Below are 12,299 nucleotides of genomic sequence, written 5' to 3'. Positions count from 1 at the left end.
AATCTTAAATACGAGATTAATGTGGCATGCCTGATCAGTTTAATTTATTGTTTTATTGTCTTTAAATAAGCGGATATGCCGTTATAACAACGCGAACAAGCAGCGTAAACTTGTCAAAGCTTAGAGGGCCGGACTGGGTCCCTTCTAAAGCGGTTTATTTTGTAACTTGTGTCATTAGATTATGAGCGAAGTTTTTTACCAGTGTGGCTCCGTGGATCATGACTAGATGTACACCGCCGTTGTCACAGAGAAGTCGGTCACCCCGTACAACTCTAGTGTACTACACCAACTTCATCTTACATCACGACTGACATCAACAAGCTGAAGTTATCAAGACGGAACACCAAAAGCCAGTTAACGAGAACACTAACGATGATGGACCGCCTGGTGACAACCACCATTACTAAAAAATTGTTTTATTGTTCATAAGCATATACTCTAATGTTTGAAAGAAAAAACAGTCTAATTCCAGGTGACTGTAAGGCCCATTGGTGCCAATTAAAAAAAAAAAAATGTTTCACAGCAAGCCACCTATATCTTGCGGCCACCACTTATTTTTTTGCAGCCGCCACTCACGGCTCCAACTTATCTTCTGACCACGACTAATTATCTTGTGGCCACTATTTTGAAAATTGCAGTCAAAACTGTTTTTCTAGCGACCACCGCTTATTAACATGCGTCCACAACGTACTATCTTGCCGCCCGAACCTATAAAATTAATATAGTAAAAAAAATTCTCATGGCCGCTGCAATTTTTTATTTTGTTCATTCTTCGCCGTCAATTGCACTTTAAATCTTCACCCCCGAAAATGCAAGATGGCCGCACTTTCAAGCTCCGTGAAAAAAGCTCAAAACTTCCGCAATGTTGCGGGCAACCCGCCCCCCCCCCCCACGTGTTGTCTGGGTAAAATTTGAACTCAGTCACTGATTTGTTTTGGGTGGCCGAGTAGTGAAGGTGTGTGGAACTCGAAAACAGACGGGTCCCGACCAGGTTCGAATCCCGGTGTTGTTGTTTTTTTGCAGTTTAGGCATGTTTTCAACTGTGTCCAACCACCAACATTCGGCGACCGTGACTACAAAAGCTACTAAACACAAAGAAGGCCTAAATCTCCTTTCATACGAGTTGGGTTTTTTTTCTATTTATATGTTATTGTGTTTACTATTTTGACCAGTTTGCTGTATCGAATGTTAGCAGCAAGCAACATATTTGTTACTTATTTTGTAGGCCTACGGTTTATACAAATAATGTATACAAATTGCCATGTTTTGCTTCTACATTTAAGAACATTCAATTTGAGTTGCATGCTATTTTTTATTTTCACCCGTCTCGCTAAATGTGTGTACTTTTTAGTACTTCGAAAAATTCAATAAATAGTAACCATGTGTCGTGGTGGCCGAGAGGTTAAGGCGTTGGACTCGAAATCCAATGGGGTTACTCGCGCAGGTTCGAATCCTGTCCACGACGGTAGTCTTTTTATTTATTCATCGCGTCTGTAGATTAAAGAGCTGATAGAGTTAAAAATGTCAAGTAACTCTCGGCTGGGCGTTGTGGCGTGCGCCTGTAATCCAGTCACCTTGGAAGCCGGGGTTGGTTGGATCGCTTGAGTTCGGGAGCTCTGTGTGACCTTGGTCTATGACGATCGGGTGTCCACGTTAAGCTCGGCACCGACATGGTTAGCTCAGCGGAGGTTGGGCTGACCAGGTTGACTGAGGAGGGACGTACCGTCTCAGGGCGGAGACGCAGCAGGCAAAAGTCCCCGTGTGGAGAAGTAATGGGATTGCACTCGAGAATAGATGACGTCACACAGCCCAGACAATATGGCGAAACCCAATTCTTTTACTGATTTTTAAAATAAACAAAAATCTTGCTTTTATCCATTACAAATACGAGATTAATGTGGCATGCCTGATCAGTTTAATCTATTGTTTTATTGTCTTTAAATAAGCGGATATGCCGTTGTAACAATGCGAACAAGCAGCGTAAACTTAGAGGGCCGGACTGGGTCCCTTCTAAAGTGGTTTATTTTTTAACTTAGGTCTAAAGATTATGAGCGAAGTTTTTACCAGTGTGGCTCCGTGGATCATGACTAGACGTACACCGCCGTTGTCACAGAGAATTCGGTCACCCCGTTCTACTCTTGTTTACTATACCAACTTCATCTTACATCACGACTGACATCAACAAGCCGAAGTTATCAAGACGGAACACCAAAAGCCAGTTAACGAGAACACTAACGATGATGGACCGCCTGGTGATAAACACCATTACTAAAAAAATTGTTTTATTGTTCATAAGCGTATACTCTTAGGGACCATGGATAAATTATGTCACGGGAACGACCGCGTCGCGACGCGTTCCTTCGCGTGACAAAACGAACAAAAGAAAAACTACGGAGTGGAACGCGTTCTCCTCAACCACCGGGTATCGAGGAAGACCCACTGTATAACAAAGGAACAATGGTGTAGGCCGAAAACCACTGTGTAGTTATAATCGGCTTATCTGGGTAGATAAACCCAAGTTGTAGCCCTTTTCACACAATAAGTCAAAACACAACCGCAGATTAAAAAATAAAAAATACTACGTCTTTGCACGACCGCCATGCAAAATAATCCCCCAAAGTAAAACAAAGTCAATAAGAAAAACATCTTACATTTAACAGTAAAACTATACTCTTTTTTGTACCAAGGTGTCCAAAATGTTTCATGTTTGAATAATGAAGCCAACATGCACGATATGAAGTTTTTCTTAAACACGCTTAATATTTCCCAAGGAACTGCTGAAAATTCACCACGTTGCCCAAGGTACCAGCGACGGCGCCAATGTTGTATGAGTTTAGCTCGGGCACCAACGCTGGTTAGTATTGCAATTTTCGGACACCAGATTCTCCCGAAAGTCTTAATCTCAAGGCGGTTGAAACTAATTTCGTAAGCTGTTGCGCAATTTTTCAACGGAGGGCGGCTCTCCCGCTATCACATTGTTTAGGAAAGCCCTCTAGCGTTCAATGTTTCTTGCATTATAGTTTGTTGCACGCAAAATAACAAGACTACTAGGCCTGAATATTGAAAACACTGTGTGTGAGTGTGTAGCTAGATGGAGTGTTTGTGTACTACGATGTAATTTTGCGTTGTGTTTTGTGTGATTGCGAGCCGGTCAGCATGATTTCGCGGTACCTTTATGAACGAATCTTGTAAGTGTAATCATCTCTGTAAACACGGGTCCTAATGTAACAATTAGATGTAGATACAAAATAAGTTGGCGATGATTTCAAATTTAAGAATCATAGTCACCACTACAACTTGTTATGGCAGTAGCATATTATTGTATTGGCTTTGGCAAACTTGAGGGTTGGCTGTACATGGACATCTCCAACCCATTGTCTGGTGTATACCTGAGCTAGACCGCAAACACTAATCCTTCACCCCTTCGTGGCTTACTTGCAAGCTGCCCTGTCCACGTAATCTGAACAACAAAAGGCACCAACAATAGAGTTCGATAATGAGGATCCTTAAAAATCAGTGAAGCGCTTAATCCATCTTGGGACGGGCGCGTGACAATTTTGGGACGGACTCGTTCTAGAACGAGTCTGACCGCGGGCGGCCGCGTTCTTAATTTATCCATGGTCCCTTATGTTTGAAAGAAAAAACAGTCTATTTTCAGATGACTTAAAGGCCAATTGGTGCCAATTAAAAAAATCATATGTTTCACAGCAAACCACCTATATCTTGCGGCCACCACTTATTTTCTTGCGGCCGCCACTCACGGCTCCAACTTATCTTCTGACCACGACTAATTATCTTGTGGCCACTATTTTGAAAATTGCAGTCAAAACTGTTTTTCTAGCGACCACCGCTTACTAACATGCGTCCACAACGTACTATCTTGCCGCCCGAACCTAAAAAGTTAATATAGTAAAAACCTTTTCTCTTGGCCGCTGCAATTTTTTATTTTGCTCATTCTTCGCCGTCAATTGCACTTTAAATCTTTACCCCCGAAAATGCAAGATGGCCACACTTTCAAGCTCTGTGAAAAATGTTCCAAACTTCCGCAATGTTGCGGGCACCCCGCCCCCCCCCCCCCCCACGTGTTGTCTGGGTAAATTTTGAACTCAGTCACTGTTTTGTTTTGGGTGGCCGAGTAGTGAAGGTGTGTGGAACTCGAAAACAGAGGGGTCTCGACCAGGTTCGAATCCCGGTTTTTTTTTTTTTTGCGCAGTTTAGGCATGTTTTCAACTGTGTCCAACCTTCAACATTCGGCGACCGTGACTACAAAAGCTACTAAACACAAAGAAGGCCTAAATCTCCTTCCAAACGATTTTTTTTTTTTCGATTTGTATGTTATTGTGTTCGACCAGTTTGCTGTATCGAATGTTAGCAGTAAGCAACATTTGTTACTTATTTTGTAGGCCTACGTTTTATACGAATAATGCATACAAATTGCCATGTTTTGCTTCTACATTTAAGAACATTCAATTTGAGTTGCATGCTATTTTTTATTTTCACCCGTCTCGCTAAATGTGTGTACTTTTTAGTACTTCGAAAAATTCAATAAATAGTAACCATGTGTCGTGGTGGCCGAGAGGTTAAGGCGTTGGACTCGAAATCCAATGGGGTTTCCCGCGCAGGTTCGAATCCTGTCCACGACGGTAGTCTTTTTATTTATTCATCGCGTCTGTAGATTAAAGAGCTGATAGAGTTAAAAATGTCAAGTAACTCTTGGCTGGGCGTTGTGGCGTGCGCCTGTAATCCAGTTACCTTGGAATCCGGGGTTGGTTGGATCGCTTGAGTTCGGGAGCTCTGTGTGACCTTGGTCTATGACGATCGGGTGTCCACGTTAAGCTCGGCACCGACATGGTTAGCTCAGCGGAGGTTGGGCTGACCAGGTTGACTGAGGAGGGACGTACCGGCTCAGGGCGGAGACGCAGCAGGCAAAAGTCCCCGTGTGGAGCAGTAATGGGATTGCACTCGAGAATAAATGACGTCACACAGCCCAGACAATATGGCGAAACCCAATTCTTTTACTGATTTTTAAAATAAACAAAAATCTTGCTTTTATCCATTACAAATACGAGATTAATGTGGCATGCCTGATCAGTTTAATCTATTGTTTTATTGTCTTTAAATAAGCGGATATGCCGTTGTAACAATGCGAATAAGCAGCGTAAACTTAGAGGGCCGGACTGGGTCCCTTCTAAAGTGGTTTATTTTTTAACTTAGGTCTAAAGATTATGAGCGAAGTTTTTACCAGTGTGGCTCCGTGGATCATGACTAGACGTACACCGCCGTTGTCACAGAGAATTCGGTCACCCCGTTCTACTCTTGTTTACTATATCAACTTCATCTTACATCACGACTGACATCAACAAGCTGAAGTTATCAAGACGGAACACCAAAAGCCAGTTAACGAGAACACTAACGATGATGGACCGCCTGGTGATAAACACCATTACTAAAAAAATTGTTTTATTGTTCATAAGCGTATACTCTTATGTTTGAAAGAAAAAACAGTCTATTTTCAGATGACTTAAAGGCCAATTGGTGCCAATTAAAAAAATCATATGTTTCACAGCAAACCACCTATATCTTGCGGCCACCACTTATTTTCTTGCGGCCGCCACTCACGGCTCCAACTTATCTTCTGACCACGACTAATTATCTTGTGGCCACTATTTTGAAAATTGCAGTCAAAACTGTTTTTCTAGCGACCACCGCTTATTAACATGCGTCCACAACGTACTATCTTGCCGCCCGAACCTAAAAAGTTAATATAGTAAAAACCTTTTCTCTTGGCCGCTGCAATTTTTTATTTTGCTCATTCTTCGCCGTCAATTGCACTTTAAATCTTTACCCCCGAAAATGCAAGATGGCCACACTTTCAAGCTCTGTGAAAAATGTTCCAAACTTCCGCAATGTTGCGGGCACCCCCCCCCCCCCCCCCCCCCACGTGTTGTCTGGGTAAATTTTGAACTCAGTCACTGTTTTGTTTTGGGTGGCCGAGTAGTGAAGGTGTGTGGAACTCGAAAACAGAGGGGTCTCGACCAGGTTCGAATCCCGGTTTTTTTTTTTTTTTGCGCAGTTTAGGCATGTTTTCAACTGTGTCCAACCTTCAACATTCGGCGACCGTGACTACAAAAGCTACTAAACACAAAGAAGGCCTAAATCTCCTTCCAAACGATTTTTTTTTTTTCGATTTGTATGTTATTGTGTTCGACCAGTTTGCTGTATCGAATGTTAGCAGTAAGCAACATTTGTTACTTATTTTGTAGGCCTACGTTTTATACGAATAATGCATACAAATTGCCATGTTTTGCTTCTACATTTAAGAACATTCAATTTGAGTTGCATGCTATTTTTTATTTTCACCCGTCTCGCTAAATGTGTGTACTTTTTAGTACTTCGAAAAATTCAATAAATAGTAACCATGTGTCGTGGTGGCCGAGAGGTTAAGGCGTTGGACTCGAAATCCAATGGGGTTTCCCGCGCAGGTTCGAATCCTGTCCACGACGGTAGTCTTTTTATTTATTCATCGCGTCTGTAGATTAAAGAGCTGATAGAGTTAAAAATGTCAAGTAACTCTTGGCTGGGCGTTGTGGCGTGCGCCTGTAATCCAGTTACCTTGGAATCCGGGGTTGGTTGGATCGCTTGAGTTCGGGAGCTCTGTGTGACCTTGGTCTATGACGATCGGGTGTCCACGTTAAGCTCGGCACCGACATGGTTAGCTCAGCGGAGGTTGGGCTGACCAGGTTGACTGAGGAGGGACGTACCGGCTCAGGGCGGAGACGCAGCAGGCAAAAGTCCCCGTGTGGAGCAGTAATGGGATTGCACTCGAGAATAAATGACGTCACACAGCCCAGACAATATGGCGAAACCCAATTCTTTTACTGATTTTTAAAATAAACAAAAATCTTGCTTTTATCCATTACAAATACGAGATTAATGTGGCATGCCTGATCAGTTTAATCTATTGTTTTATTGTCTTTAAATAAGCGGATATGCCGTTGTAACAATGCGAATAAGCAGCGTAAACTTAGAGGGCCGGACTGGGTCCCTTCTAAAGTGGTTTATTTTTTAACTTAGGTCTAAAGATTATGAGCGAAGTTTTTACCAGTGTGGCTCCGTGGATCATGACTAGACGTACACCGCCGTTGTCACAGAGAATTCGGTCACCCCGTTCTACTCTTGTTTACTATATCAACTTCATCTTACATCACGACTGACATCAACAAGCTGAAGTTATCAAGACGGAACACCAAAAGCCAGTTAACGAGAACACTAACGATGATGGACCGCCTGGTGATAAACACCATTACTAAAAAAATTGTTTTATTGTTCATAAGCGTATACTCTTATGTTTGAAAGAAAAAACAGTCTATTTTCAGATGACTTAAAGGCCAATTGGTGCCAATTAAAAAAATCATATGTTTCACAGCAAACCACCTATATCTTGCGGCCACCACTTATTTTCTTGCGGCCGCCACTCACGGCTCCAACTTATCTTCTGACCACGACTAATTATCTTGTGGCCACTATTTTGAAAATTGCAGTCAAAACTGTTTTTCTAGCGACCACCGCTTATTAACATGCGTCCACAACGTACTATCTTGCCGCCCGAACCTAAAAAGTTAATATAGTAAAAACCTTTTCTCTTGGCCGCTGCAATTTTTTATTTTGCTCATTCTTCGCCGTCAATTGCACTTTAAATCTTTACCCCCGAAAATGCAAGATGGCCACACTTTCAAGCTCTGTGAAAAATGTTCCAAACTTCCGCAATGTTGCGGGCACCCCGCCTCCCCCCCCCCACGTGTTGTCTGGGTAAATTTTGAACTCAGTCACTGTTTTGTTTTGGGTGGCCGAGTAGTGAAGGTGTGTGGAACTCGAAAACAGACGGGTCCCGACCAGGTTCGAATCCCGGTTTTTTTTTTTTTTTTTTTTGCAGTTTAGGCATGTTTTCAACTGTGTCCAACCTTCAACATTCGGCGACCGTGACTACAAAAGCTGCTAAACACAAAGAAGGCCTAAATCTCCTTCCAAACGAGTTTTTTTTTTTTTCGATTTGTATGTTATTGTGTTTGACCAGTTTGCTGTATCGAATGTTAGCAGTAAGCAACATTTGTTACTTATTTTGTAGGCCTACGTTTTATACGAATAATGCATACAAATTGCCATGTTTTGCTTCTACATTTAAGAACATTCAATTTGAGTTGCATGCTATTTTTTATTTTCACCCGTCTCGCTAAATGTGTGTACTTTTTAGTACTTCGAAAAATTCAATAAATAGTAATCATGTGTCGTGGTGGCCGAGAGGTTAAGGCGTTGGACTCGAAATCCAATGGGGTTTCCCGCGCAGGTTCGAATCCTGTCCACGACGGTAGTCTTTTTATTTATTCATCGCGTCTGTAGATTAAAGAGCTGATAGAGTTAAAAATGTCCAGTAACTCTTGGCTGGGCGTTGTGGCGTGCGCCTGTAATCCAGTTACCTTGGAAGCCGGGGTTGGTTGGATCGCTTGAGTTCGGGAGCTCTGTGTGACCTTGGTCTATGACGATCGGGTGTCCACGTTAAGCTCGGCACCGACATGGTTAGCTCAGCGGAGGTTGGGCTGACCAGGTTGACTGAGGAGGGACGTACCGGCTCAGGGCGGAGACGCAGCAGGCAAAAGTCCCCGTGTGGAGCAGTAATGGGATTGCACTCGAGAATAGATGACGTCACACAGCCCAGACAATATGGCGAAACCCAATTCTTTTGCTGAGCGGATTTATCGCTCAGTGAGCGTTTTTCTCTCGTGACCCAGATGGCCAATCGATCTCAAACTTCTTCAGGTCTGTCAGTTTATGTATATGGTGGATTACATAAAGTGCTTACACTGCCAGCAACTTTTGTGTTAGCAAAAACCAATTCTGTAATCTTCCTTTAAGTTATTGGATACCATTAGAGGCTGATGAGAGACGTGGTTTTTCCCACCACGTACATCTTTCCTTTCAATGAGTGACGGTACTCAATTAAACCAATCGTTTTTGACTCATCGTCTCCCAATTAAGTCTGGCCGATTTTTCTGAAAGCTTCTATCTTCGAATCAAGATTGATACCATGGGCGTCAATCTGTCTTGAAAGAGGAGGGGAGACATCGTAAGTCATAACATTTACGGCGGGGGTCTGATGGGGCCCGCTTTAGGGTCCCGGGAACATTTTATGCCGTAGATGCTCTCTGGTGAAATCAAGTCTAAGGGGGTGATGTGCCCCCTCTCAGTTGTTGGAATTTAAGGCCTTTTTGATGCACCATTTTTTGCTTAAAAACAACTAAAGTATAGCTTCGTAACCTTATTATTTCTACAAAATGCTCAGACGGCGTTTCATCCCAATCATCACCAGCATCGTGAATGGATCCACACACAAGAAGTTTTAGGGGGGTCTTTTGCGGCGTGAGGTACGAGCCCGATCAAGGCCCAGAGAAAATTTTGCATTGTAGATGCTCTGTGGGGAAATCTTAGGCCAACAACAGGCCTAATGAAACAGCACATAAAGCCTTTAAAATGCGAGCAGCAGTAGAACCTTTTGGGTTCAGCATCTTCAGGTGCGGATGTATGACACACATTTTAGTTGGCAAATCTGTCAAAGAGATTGCGAGAGAGGAACCTTTACGGCGTGGGTCAGGGCCCGCTTTAGGTCCCGGGACAATGTTAGGCCTTAGATGCTCTCTGGTGCAAAGCAGGTTACAGAGAAATAACCGCTGTCGTCTCAGACTGGAAATCAAGTCTATCCGCCTCTAGAGGGCGCTAGAGAGTGTTTACAAGCAAGTCCGTTCAGCAGGTAGGACGTGACCCGTGGAAAGCTTTATTTTCACAAAATATTACCAGCAAAGGAGAAAATTCAACAGTTCCGGCTACAAGTAACATGTGAGTGACTTCCTGAGTTAGGTAAAAATATTTTTAACAAATGTAAATTTGTTCGCAATGGGACCTTTGTTTAGTTAGCAATTTAGTACCTACCTGTGTCGCGGCCGCGTTGCATGCATGCAACGGAGGTTGTACAGTCATTTGGGTACCGGTCAACTCGGTCCCAAGCCAACTCGGTCCCAGTCAACTCGGTCCCAAATCAACTTGGTCCCAAGTCAACTCGGTCCCAAGTCAACTCGGTCCCTTGATTTCCAGCTTGCACGGGCGGGAGGGGAGGGCGGGGAGGAGGGACCGCAATTAACCCAAGATTTTTATTTGTATCTTGTAAAATGCGCTTTAGTCTTAGTTTATTATTATAACTATTATGATTTTTATTTAGTTTGTAGATTTTGGATATTATTTGTTATTCTTATAAGTTAACTTTAAAGTTTTCTTCATAATTTAACCAAACATAAAATTATTTCCCTTCTTTAGTTTGTAATCATTATTATGTAGTTCGTACTGATTTTATATTAATTAATTTTAAATGTAAGTTACTTGAAAAGAAATCGAAGAGGATTCAATTATTAATGTTTGTCGCTTGATTAATTGTTGAGAGCCATCATGCTACAGAAAACCATACTCTGGTTGATATAAAAGCAAAGAGACATTTGAAGACATTTTTGTGGCCAACACAATCGGTTATTTTCAAAAGTGAATGTTGAACATAGAAACAAACGGGTCGCTATTGAAGGCATTGAATATTATACCCCGAACATTGGTGCACACTTATCCCAATTCATGTACAAAGTCAAAAGACATTAGTTATTTTTTTCAATTCAAAGAAAACATACAATTACTTCCCGTCAACCATACGGACCGAGTTGACTTGGGACCGAGTTGACTTGGGACCGAGTTGACTTGGGACCGAGTTGACTTGGGACCGAGTTGACTGGGACCGAGTTGACTAGGGACCGAGTTGACTCATAAGCCAGTCATTTGACCAGTTCGGGATCATTGACCAGTTCGGGATCACTTCAACTTTGCAATAACCAAATAATTATATAACTTCTCATTACTACCAATTTCTGTTGATAAATGTGAAGATTAACACCCATTAAACCAACAAACCCAAAATAAGGTGCCAAACATCACCAGCAAATAAATTTTGGCCGTTTTCCTTAAGGTTGTCTGCGAAATTGAAAAAAGTTTTGTTTAAAAATGTTGGTTGAAAAACACTGATAAAACTTCTTACCTTTAGAACTGGAATGCCGGGGCAAAAAATATTTATGTAAAATGATAAGAATGTGTAAAAAAACATTCCTGTAAATACTGTGCAGTCATCTTGTTGTTTTGAGGAGACGAAGTTACCAAAATCTTCTTGGGGGGGGGGGCAACTTACCCTTGACCAGTTCGGGATGACTCAACATCTCATTGCGTCAAATGGTGACGTGCTAACTTAAAATCATACCACTGCAGTGAGAGTTTATTTAGTTGATTTTGAGAAACATTACTTCAACAAATTCTTGTAGATTTTTTGTTTTGTGAGAAAATTAAACTTGGAGGGGCCAATAATGCTTTTTAGGTTCGCTTCACTTTTTCATTTGCCTTTGCTGTTATTTTGTGGTTTTGTCGTTGGGTTTTTGCGCTGCTATTGAAGACACTTGCATGACATTCACTAAAGAAAGGAAGTCCAAGTCCATGCCAACACACCTCTGAAGTTTCGTGTCCTTGAGAGACATTTTTATGGATGGGAGTATGGGTTTGCAATAAAGGGCACTCTACTGATTCAGAATAGATTCAACTGATCCTGAACTGGTCAAACAGGTGACGATACTTTTCTTAAAGCCTCTTCAAAAGAACTAATCTTTTTTTGTCAGTGAATACTTGGTGAGTTTTATGTCATGTTTAGGTTAACTGATATACTTTTTTGTCTAAGATATCAAAGAGATTGCAACAAAAAACGATGTGAATTCAAAAAGTGATCCAGAACTGGTCAAACGACTGTATATCAGACAACTCGTCCGTCGGACAACTCGATGGTTCGGATAACTCAACGGTTGAGACAGCTCGACCGTTCATACAATGCGACGGTTCAGACAACTCGACATGTTTTACTGACATTTACACAAATTTCCTGTAATCCTATTCCTAACGCCCTAACCCTAACCCTAACCCTAACCCTTACCCTTACCCTAACCCTGTGTTGCCCCACTTGTGTGGCCAAGGCTTGCTGAATCCTTGAATCCTACCTAATAGCCTTGGCCACACAAGTCAAGTGGGGCTTAAACCCTGTGCAGGTCCTGTTTCACATTTATAAAAGAGATTGACGTCAAAAGTATGTTTTTTTCACCTCAAAAATTATATGTTCAGTTCTTTTTTGGAGTGGTTGTGGAACAGAGACTTTCAAAGTATGTCTCAAATGGCACTGA

The 12,299-nt window shown here is 42.1% G+C and overlaps 4 non-coding genes across 4 annotated transcripts; all 4 read left to right on the top strand.

Annotated features, from left to right (window-relative positions):
* The first annotated feature begins 1,384 nt into the window (after positions 1–1,384).
* Trnas-cga lies at positions 1,385–1,465 on the top strand. Its single transcript has one exon. It is a non-coding gene; the product is annotated as a tRNA-Ser (tRNA).
* Positions 1,466–4,562: 3,097 nt separating this feature from the next.
* Trnas-cga lies at positions 4,563–4,643 on the top strand. The gene has a single exon. It is a non-coding gene; the product is annotated as a tRNA-Ser (tRNA).
* Positions 4,644–6,422: 1,779 nt separating this feature from the next.
* On the top strand, positions 6,423–6,503 carry Trnas-cga. The gene has a single exon. It is a non-coding gene; the product is annotated as a tRNA-Ser (tRNA).
* A 1,781-nt stretch (positions 6,504–8,284) lies between these two features.
* On the top strand, positions 8,285–8,365 carry Trnas-cga. Its single transcript has one exon. It is a non-coding gene; the product is annotated as a tRNA-Ser (tRNA).
* The last annotated feature ends 3,934 nt before the right edge of the window (positions 8,366–12,299 follow it).

Source organism: Asterias rubens, chromosome 16 (assembly GCF_902459465.1).
Source record: "Asterias rubens chromosome 16, eAstRub1.3, whole genome shotgun sequence".
Taxonomy (NCBI): domain Eukaryota; kingdom Metazoa; phylum Echinodermata; class Asteroidea; order Forcipulatida; family Asteriidae; genus Asterias; species Asterias rubens.
The sequence above is the reverse complement of the archived record's forward strand: the minus strand, read 5'-3'. Positions and strand labels throughout refer to the sequence as shown.